A 9,692-nucleotide genomic window follows, 5' to 3' on the forward strand; every position below is an offset into this window, starting at 1 on the left:
CGGCGGCGACCGGGGGGCGGCGGCCGAGGGCAGGGCCTCCGGGATGAGGTGGCACGGTGCAGCCGGGAGGGCGCGGGCGCGTCCTGGCCGGCGTGACTTGTCTCCCTGTTGTCGCTGTGCGAGGCGTGTGAAGCCCTCGGTGCAGGGATCTGCGAAGCCAGTGTCCATCCCCAGGGTCCTCGGACCTCTGCTGCCCCGGGGCAGTGTGGCCGGATGTGCGCTCCCGGGGGTGACTTTCCCCACCAACCTCCGGTTGTTCAGGACAGGTGTTTTCGGTGCTCAGGCCTCTTTGTACTCCGTAGAGTTAAAGAGAATTGGCAGCCCTTCTTGGAGGCGACAGTGACATTTGCGGGTAGACACGCATTTGACCCTACTCTGGATGAGGAAGGTACCAGCACTTAACCTATCTGATTTCTTGGATTTTTCTCCCTCGTGTATTTCTAGAAGTGTGCCCAGCAGGGGGAAAATGGCCAGAGTTTGGTTCTACTTTAAGTTTTGTATAAAAGATGAGTATGTTGTGTGTAGTGAAGATGTTTTAGGCACCTACTACGATGACTTTTATTTTATTTTGAGAAAGGATCCACTCAGCCCTGGAACTCATCTGACTGTAACCACCGCAGCTATTCTCCTGCCTCAGTCAGTCTCATGAATGTCGGGAAATACAAGCATGTACCACCATGCGTGATTTACAATGACTTTTAAATGTTGCTGATTAGTATTAATGGGATAATCCGCAAAAGATTAAATATGCACAATTTTGCCAAGCTGGTTTGTTTGAACAGTTTTTATTTCCTGAAAAAACAATTGACTTTTTTCTGTTTCATTTTGTTTGTTTGTTTGTTTTTTTTCTAGGAAATTTCCAGGTAAATTACTTGGAAAAATAATTTTACACGTTTTAAAAATACTTTTTTTTAAAAGGGTACCAGTCATCAAAACCAGCAAAAGTGAAAAGAATTACTGCAGAATTGATGGTTTGTAATTTTAGTAGACACTTTCTGTCCCCAATATTTGATGGTTGTTAAGAGTGCTTGCATTTCACTACATTTCTTCCCCTCATTTTGATAAATTGTTAGGGAGACAGGAATATATAGCACACTAGTTTATTTTGCCCTCCATATTGGTGGAGGAGTATTTGAACAGGCTAGGATCGGGTTTTTTTGTGTTTATATGCAAACTTAAGGCTGTTGATCTTTTCCACTTAGCCCCTTTCATGGTCCAGGTAGGCTGTCTTGTTGGCTCTTAAGTGGAATTCCTGTAACTTTCTTAGTTGCGAAGAAGTTATCATTGTGGTCTCATTAAACATTTGTTTTTTTGTTTTTTTGAAACAGGGTTTCTTTTTGTAGCCCTGGCTATCCTGAACTCAGACGGGCCTTGAGCTGAGAGATCCTCCTGCCTCTGCCTCCTGAGTGCTAGGATTAAAGGGGTGCACCATCATGCCCGACTCATTAAACATTTTTGCTTGTGTTTTTTTTTTTTTTTTTCCCGAGACAGGGTTTCTCTGTGGTTTTGGAGCCTGTCCTGGAACTAGCTCTTGTAGACCAGGCTGGTCTCGAACTCACAGAGATCCGCCTGCCTCTGCCTCCCTAGTGCTGGGATTAAAGGCGTGCGCCACCACCGCCCGGCTCTCATTAAACATTTTTAAAAATGCATTGAGGATGTAGGCACCAATATACATTGTAGAACGTATCGGTGTGACAAAGAGCTCACAGGAGATTATTCCCATCCGGGTTAAGTCTTCTTAGATTTATTTCAGATACTTTGAGAACCACTGAGCATTATCTTACCTTTATTGCACATATTTATGTTTTAGTGGGAGCACACGTAGTTGTGGAGGTTGGTGGACAACATGTAGGAGTCAGTTTTCCACCATATGGGTCGTAGAGATTGAACTCAGATCATCAGGCTTGGTGGCAAGCATCTTTACCAGTTGAGCCATTCACTGATCCTGTTGAGTGTACTTTATGCATTCTTTTTTTTAAAAAATACATTCTTTGTACTTTTGGAAAGAATTTTTAAACTTAAATATCATAACACTCAATTTGTTGAATGACAATATATTTCAAAAAAACCACGAAATAGGCCGGGCGGTGGTGGCGCACGCCTTTAATCCCAGCACTCGGGAGGCAGAGGCAGGCGGATCTCTGTGAGTTCGAGACCAGCCTGGTCTACAAGAGCTAGTAGTTCCAGGATAGGCTCCAAAGCCATAGAGAAACCCTGTCTCGAAAAACCAAAAAAAAAACAAAAAACAAAAAACAAAAAACAAAAAAAACCATGAAATAAAAATGACTGGATAATAGGTTAATATGAAATTTAGTAATAATTATTGCCAACTTTTAAATTTTTTTTAATAAAATGTATAAAAAAAATTTCTGGGCCTTTTATTATTTGGTCCTGTAAAAAGTAATTTACTATATGCTTAAGTTCTTAAAATGGACTTTTTTTTTTTAAGAGACTGTCTCTGGGGCCAGGCAGTGGTGGTGCATGCCTTTAATCCCAGCACTTAGGAGGCAGAGACAGGTGGAGCTCTGGGAGTTTGAGGCAAAAAAAAAAAAAAAAAAAGACTGTCACTGAACCATTTAATAACTATGCACTATTTATTCTCATAGTTAATATGCACCACAGGGAAAAATTTTCATGCTTTTTGTTTTTTAGACAAGGTCTTTGTAGTTCTGGCCAACCTTGAATTGAAAGCTGTCCTCCTGTCTCAGCCTCCTTTTTACTGGGATTATAGCCTTGCATACACACCTGTTCAGTCTTTGTTTTTTTTTTTAATAAGACATGATAAAATGATATTTGGTAAGATCAGTTAATGAATTAAAATTATTTTAAAGTATATTAGCCTCAAAAATCTCTGTATGTCTTTCTCAGTGGTACTGGAGATTGAACACAAGGCACTTATCAAGCAAACTCTTTGTGACTGAGTTTCATCCCTGGCCCACTTACTTTGTTTTTTGTCAGAGTCTAGTATGTTGCATTGACTGGCTTGGAATTCAGAAATCTGCTTGCCTTTGCATCCTAAGTGCTGAGATTAAAGGTTTATGCCACCATGCCCAGCACTGTTTCTTTTCTTTTTTTTTCGGGACAGGGTTTTTCTGTAGCTTTGTAGCCTGTCCTGGAACTAGCTCTTGTAGACCAGGCTGACCTCGAACTCAGAGATCCACCTGCCTCTGCCTCCTGAATGCTGGGATTAAAGGTGTGCACCACCACCACCCGGCCCCAGCATTGTTTCTTAAGACAGGTCTCATATATAACCCAAGTTAGCCTCAAACTTGCTATGTTGCAGTACAAGTTGAGGTTGGCCCTGAACTCCAGGGATTACAGGTGTGCATCATCATGCCTAACTCCTATATCTCTATAATATATAAAGTGTGAATATAGTATGTTGTGGCTGATATTTAGTTATGTAGTGATATACACAAATATCTTAAATTTGAATTGGAGAGATGGCTTACCAGTTAAGAGCACATACTAGTCCTCCAGAGGATGAATCTAATTCCCAGCATTCATACTTAATGGTTCACTCATAACCACCTGTAACTTCAGCACTGGGGGATTCAGTGTCCTCTTTTTTCTTCTTTTACTTTCCTTATATATGAGTTTTTGCCTGTATGTACATATATACACCATGTGCATTCTGACTGAGGTCAGAAGAGGATGTTGGATCTTGTGGGACCGGAGTTACAGGCATTTGTGAACAATCCATGTGGGTGCTGGGAACGAAACCCAGGTCTTCTGAAAAAATAAGTGCTCTTAATGAGCTAACTCTAGCCTCTTAGTACTCTCTTCTTGCCTCAGTAGACATGTGTGCACATACCTACAGATAAAAATATAGATGAATTAAGAATAAAATCTTCAGTATTTTTAAATTTGATGCCCACTCACTAAAGAATAGGTAAGAAGTAAGGCATTCTAATAGGACTAAATATCCCATATATAAAACTATTTTCAAGAAATAGCCTTTTTATTAACTAACTTGAGAGGTGCATATGTATGCATGACTGTGTGTCTGTGTTTAATGAAGATAAGGGGATTTAGGCTAAATTTGCGTTGTAGGCTCATTTTCTTTTGGAATTGGGCAGAATAAATTTCTACAAGATTCTCTTGATAGTGTGGGACTGGCCTTAAATGAAGCATTATCAGAGACTTCACATTAGTCGCTTTGGTTTGAAAACTGAGTGCCAGATAGTAATAGTATTAAAAGATGCAGTTATTTTGGAAAAAAAGCCCTTGAGCCTAAGAGTTAGTAGAATGAATGGTAAAGGAAGTTAACAGAAGAGAAGCTTCCTCAGCAAAGTTATTCCTAACCATGTTTTAACCATGAACTGCTTAAATTCACTTTATTCTCATTTCTCAGTTATTAAGCTTCTTAATTGAAATAGAATAAGGTAGGCATTAATATTAGACAGTCTTCAGGTCACTGTGTTTAAGGCCTCTAGTGTTTTGGGAAGTATAATTACATAACAGAGTAGTTCTAGACTTTTGGATTTCAAAAGAGACATTGCCTCCAAAGTTCAAAGGCAGCAGAATTGCCAATAACAGCAATAGCAATGGAGCCAGGCATGGTGGCACAAGCCTTTAGTCCCAGCACTCATGAGATCAAGGCAGGGGGCTCTCTGTGAGTTTAAGGCCAACCTTATCTACATAGCAAGCTTCAGGACAGCCGGGTTATCTAGAGAGATCTTGTCTCAAAAAACAATAGTAATGGCACTGTCTGTCACCATCATTGGTTTGTTTTAGGTACTTTAAGCAATTTGAAAGAACAGAATCTTAAAGTAACAGATCTTTACGTTGAATCATTTACCTTTTATTGAAATGTTTACGTTTTATCTCCAGTACCACAGAGAAAGGATCTAGAAATGTGTTGTTTCTTTGTCAGTTTTAGGCATGATGAGGATTGCAGAGGTAGTGACAGATTAGGATTAGAATCATGGCTTCTTGGGTACCAGTTTAGAGCCTCCTATTTCACCCCCTTTCTTTTGGAGACAGGTTGTCACTATGGCCCAGGCTGACCATGAACTCAACATTGATCTTCTGCCTCTGTTTCCCTAGGCCACCATGTCCACCACTTGCTTTTTGCTAAGCATTATTTCTACCTCTCTGTATTTTTAAGTGTTTGTATTTCTATCAGTGAAACGTTAGTAACTGCTAGTATGTGAGAGAAAACTTCCTATTTTAATGAATTCAGATGAATTTAAGAAACAGATTGCTGTGTTGCCGTTGTATCTTGTAGCAGAAGTCTCAGAAGCAGCTGAAACCAAAAGAAGGGTACAAAGACTCATAAGGTGAATGTGGATGGCTACCACGTAGTGAAGATAGATGTCAGTATTTACAGGCCTGCTTGCTCTGGGCTGGCCAGTGTCTAAATACCCTATGTCTGTTATCCTTGGAACAGTCTTCTGAGCTCAGTAACTCATCACTGCTTTACAGATGAGAAACTGAGGCACAGGTGTGTGAATGACACTCATTCCAGAGAGCGTAAGAGCAGAGCCGGACTCTAAAGCAGACAGCCTGGCTGGACTCCAAGCACTTTACTATGTTTAAATTCTTTATTATTGGGGGAGGGGAGGTGTATGTGAAAGTTAGAGGGCAACTCTGTGGCAGCTTTTCTCTTTCTGCCTTTTCAGGGGTTCTATGGATCAAACCCAGGCTGTTAGCCTTGCTCAGCAGCCGCTTTTACCCGGCTCACTGGCCCAGGTTGTTTTTACTTCTGCTTATTTTTATTTTCTGAGGTAGCGTCTCACTAAATAACCTTGACTGCCCTAACCTTACAGTCTTCCTCCTCCAGCCTCTGGGTACTGGGTTTACAGGTGTGTGCCACCATGCCTAGCCTTTTACCTTGACTTTAAATTCCATTTAGATGGAATACTGATTTGCCTGTGGTTTTAGTATATTTTTACCTGTTAACAGCAGTCTTTTTTTTTTGGGAAAAAAAAAAAGGACATTACTAAGAAGGTGTGGTGTTCAAGAAGTAAGTTCCTGGACTGTTTGCCCTCTAAGCCTAGATCTGTGAAGGCCTGCCCTTCATCACACCCAGTAGTTAACAGCAGATACTTAGTGAAGTAGCTGCTGTGAGGTCTTAGGAGGTTAACCCAGTGAAGAAAGGTAAAATGAACCTAGGCACCTGCAGGGAAGAGGATAACCCAGAGGGGTCTCAACCTTCCTGCTGCGACCCTTAAATGCAGTTCCTCATGCTGCGGTGACCCCCAACCATAACATTATTTTCATTGCTACTTCATAACTATCATTTTGCTACTGTTATAAATCATAGTGCAAATATCTGTTTTCCAGTGGTCTTTGGGGGGTCTTTGCCAAAAAACCACTGATAACTATTTCTGAATGATGAGTCTAATGAACATAGAGACAGGATTAGGTCTTGGTTGAGCTGGCTAAATCACTAGATAGAACTAAGACTTCACAGGCACTTATTTCCTGTATGATTTGGAACAACTCCACAAAATGGCATTTGGAAAAGGCATGAATATTGGAAAGCTGACCCTTAAAGGGTAAACAGCATGCGTTGTTGTATTTGAATGTGACAGACCTACCTCAGTTAGGTAAGGAGTGAGGTCTAGAACTCAGAAAACCAGACATTCTTTCACATCATGTATTGTGACAAACATGAGCACCGAGCCTTAAATTTTCTCCTATAAAATACTTGTGCAAGACTGTTAGACCGATATCTACCTAACATTTGTTCCTCAGAATTCTTCTGAGTCAGAATTTCTCAAGAATTTGGTTCCTATTCTAGTGTTAACCTTAACTACTATATAGGCATTTATATAGGCTCAAATGCATTATCATGCTAGCCTTTTGTCATATTGGGGACCACTGATTGGTACTGCTAGGTTATCTCAATAGACTTGTGCCGAGTTGGGGATAGCACCAGTCCTAAAAGAGTGCATTCATGTCTTATGAAAGCATTTATGTAACACTGAAATAACAAAACTAGAGATGAAGGAGGGCTAGTTGCTGCAAGGAGTTATAATGGAAACCAAGAGGTCTGTGGGTCCGAAGTAGCATGAAGGGTCTGGAGGGCAGAACTAGCTCTAATATCAGCTGTGGTTGCACAAAGGTATAACTTCGATAAGAGTTGCACCTGATATGAGATCTGAATGAACAGGGCGTCACGTCAAGGTCAAGTGCCTGGTTGTGGTGGTGAACTACTTATCATCAAGGAGGTTGGCTGAAGAGTGCTTCCAGAATTTTTCTTCTTTTTTGCAAGTTCCTGTGGTCCATAATTACAACATTTTGAAAAAAGTAATGCAGCATATTTGGAATATTTGGAGGGAAAATAAAAGTAAGCAAAAGGAAGAACTTTAAATTATCTGTAATGCCACCAGCACTCAGGATAAGCATCCTAGAAATAGTTGCTAAGTTTGTTCATATCCTGGGATTAGTCTTTGCTGTAAAGACTGGCTTTATGGTAGGAGTTTAAGAATTTGGGCCAGGAGTGGTGACACATCCCTGTAATCCCAGCATTTAGAGAAGTTGGGGCAAGAGGATCATAAGGCCAGCCTGAGCCACCTAGGGAGACTCTTTTCTCTTTATCACACACATCGTGCTGGCAGTCATTGCATTGTACAATGACATAAACATATAACTACCTTACACGTGTATCTTTTTTTATAATTACCATGTATTTATTTTTTACTAAACATTTACAATTAGCAAGTATTTTTTTTTTTTTTTTTTGATTTTCGAGACAGGGTTTCTCTGTAGCTTTTGGTTCCTGTCCTGGAACTAGCTCAAACTAGTTCGAGGCTGGCCTCAAACTCACAGATATCCGCCTGCCTCTGCCTCCCGAGTGCTGGGATTAAAGGTGTGCGCCACCACCACCCGGCAAGTATTCATATTTTTAAATAATGTACACATTTAACTTGGAGATGTACTTTGTAGCCTTTAACAGGTATAAATGTATCCTTAATGCACTGTTTTTGTTGTTTTAAAAGAACAGACTACTTATCATTTGTGACTGTTGAATCAAATTTATTATTTATTCCTTCATGTATTTATTTATTGGTTTTTTTGAGACAGGGTTTCTCTGTAGCTTTGGAGCCTGTCCTGGAACTAACTCTTGTAGACCAGGCTGGCCTTGGACTCACAGAGATCCGTCTGCCTCTGCCTCCCAGAGTGCTGGGAGTAAAGGCATGCACTACCACTTTTTTTTTTTTGGTTTTTTGAGACCGGGTTTTTCTGTGGTTTTGGAGCCTGTCCTGGAACTAGCTCTTGTAGACCAGGCTGGTCTTGAACTCACAGAGATCCGCCTGCCTCTGCCTCCCGAGTGCTGGGATTAAAGGCGTGCGCCACCACCGCCCGGCTTCACTACCACTTCTTAATTTAGTTTTTTCACCAGGAGATCTTTATTGTTCTCACTATATATGTTACAGATTTGGATTTATGAAGTATACTGATTTTAAAAAAAGATAAAAAAATTAAATAAAAAAAGATAGGGCTAGCAAGACTTACCTGCAAACCTGATGACCTGAGTTTGATCCTTGGGACCTATATGGTACAAGAAGAGAACAGATTCATGCGAGTTGTCCTCTGATATCTACACACATATAGAGTCCTTCACACAAATAAATAAATTATTTTAAAATTTAAAAATGAAATTAGAATAAAATCTGATTTGTTTCTCAGAGATTCACAATCTACATAAAATTTCATTTAGAAATATTTTGGCTGGGCGGTGGTGGCGCACGCCTTTAATCCCAGCACTTGGGAGGCAGAGGCAGGAGGATCTCAGTGAGTTTGAGGCCAGTCTAGTCTACAAGCATGGAGTCCTGGGTTCTATCACCAGTACAGCATACACTGGCCTGGTGGTATAAGCTGTACCACAGCACTCTGGAGACAGAGGCAGGAGAATTAGAAGTTCAAGGTTCCCCTCAAGTACATATCAAGTTCCAGGCCAGCTTGTACAACAATTTGTCATAGGACCCATGTTCAGTTCCTAGCAGCCCAAGGCAGCTCACACCATCGTTTATTGCAGGTCCAAGAAGTCTGGCACCCTCTTTGGCACCACACAAATGGATATGCGTACTCTCAGATAAAACATACACATAAAATTAAAAAAAATAGAGTTAAAAACACCATTACGCTTTATAGATCATTGGGGAGGGAGAAATGCCAATTAAAACGATGAGATAACATTTTTCATACATCAAATTGGCAAAGAACTGAAAAGTGAAACTGCCCAATACTGGCAAGGGCACAAGGTTCCTGACATTCTCCTACATTACTGGTGTGATTTTTTTTTTTTCATGATAAGGGAAAATAGCTGTGGTGTGTTAGTGAGAGGAAAAACATTAAATACACTCAAGATTCAACTATGCTCTAAAATAATTATAATGAGGACTTTACTCAGGCATTGTCCTTAGACAGTTTACATACACTAACTGGTGCCCTTCATAGTCCCCACAATGCTGTGAGAGAACACTGTTCCCTCGGGGGGTAAAGGAGGAAACAGAAATACGTTAATGAAGTGATAAAGTTAAGATTTCGACCCTGGTTGACTTGTGTTGATACTCTATTAAATGCACAATGTACAGAAATAAATCAAATTTCTTTTGTTTGTTTTTTTGTTTTGATTTTCGAGACAGGGTTTCTCCACAGCTTTTGGTTCCCGTCCTGGAACTAGCTCTTCTAGACCAGGCTGGCCTCGAACTCACAGAGATCCGCCTGCCTCTGCCTCC

The sequence above is a fragment of the Microtus ochrogaster genome, chromosome 2 (assembly GCF_000317375.1).
Source record: "Microtus ochrogaster isolate Prairie Vole_2 chromosome 2, MicOch1.0, whole genome shotgun sequence".
NCBI lineage: Eukaryota > Metazoa > Chordata > Mammalia > Rodentia > Cricetidae > Microtus > Microtus ochrogaster.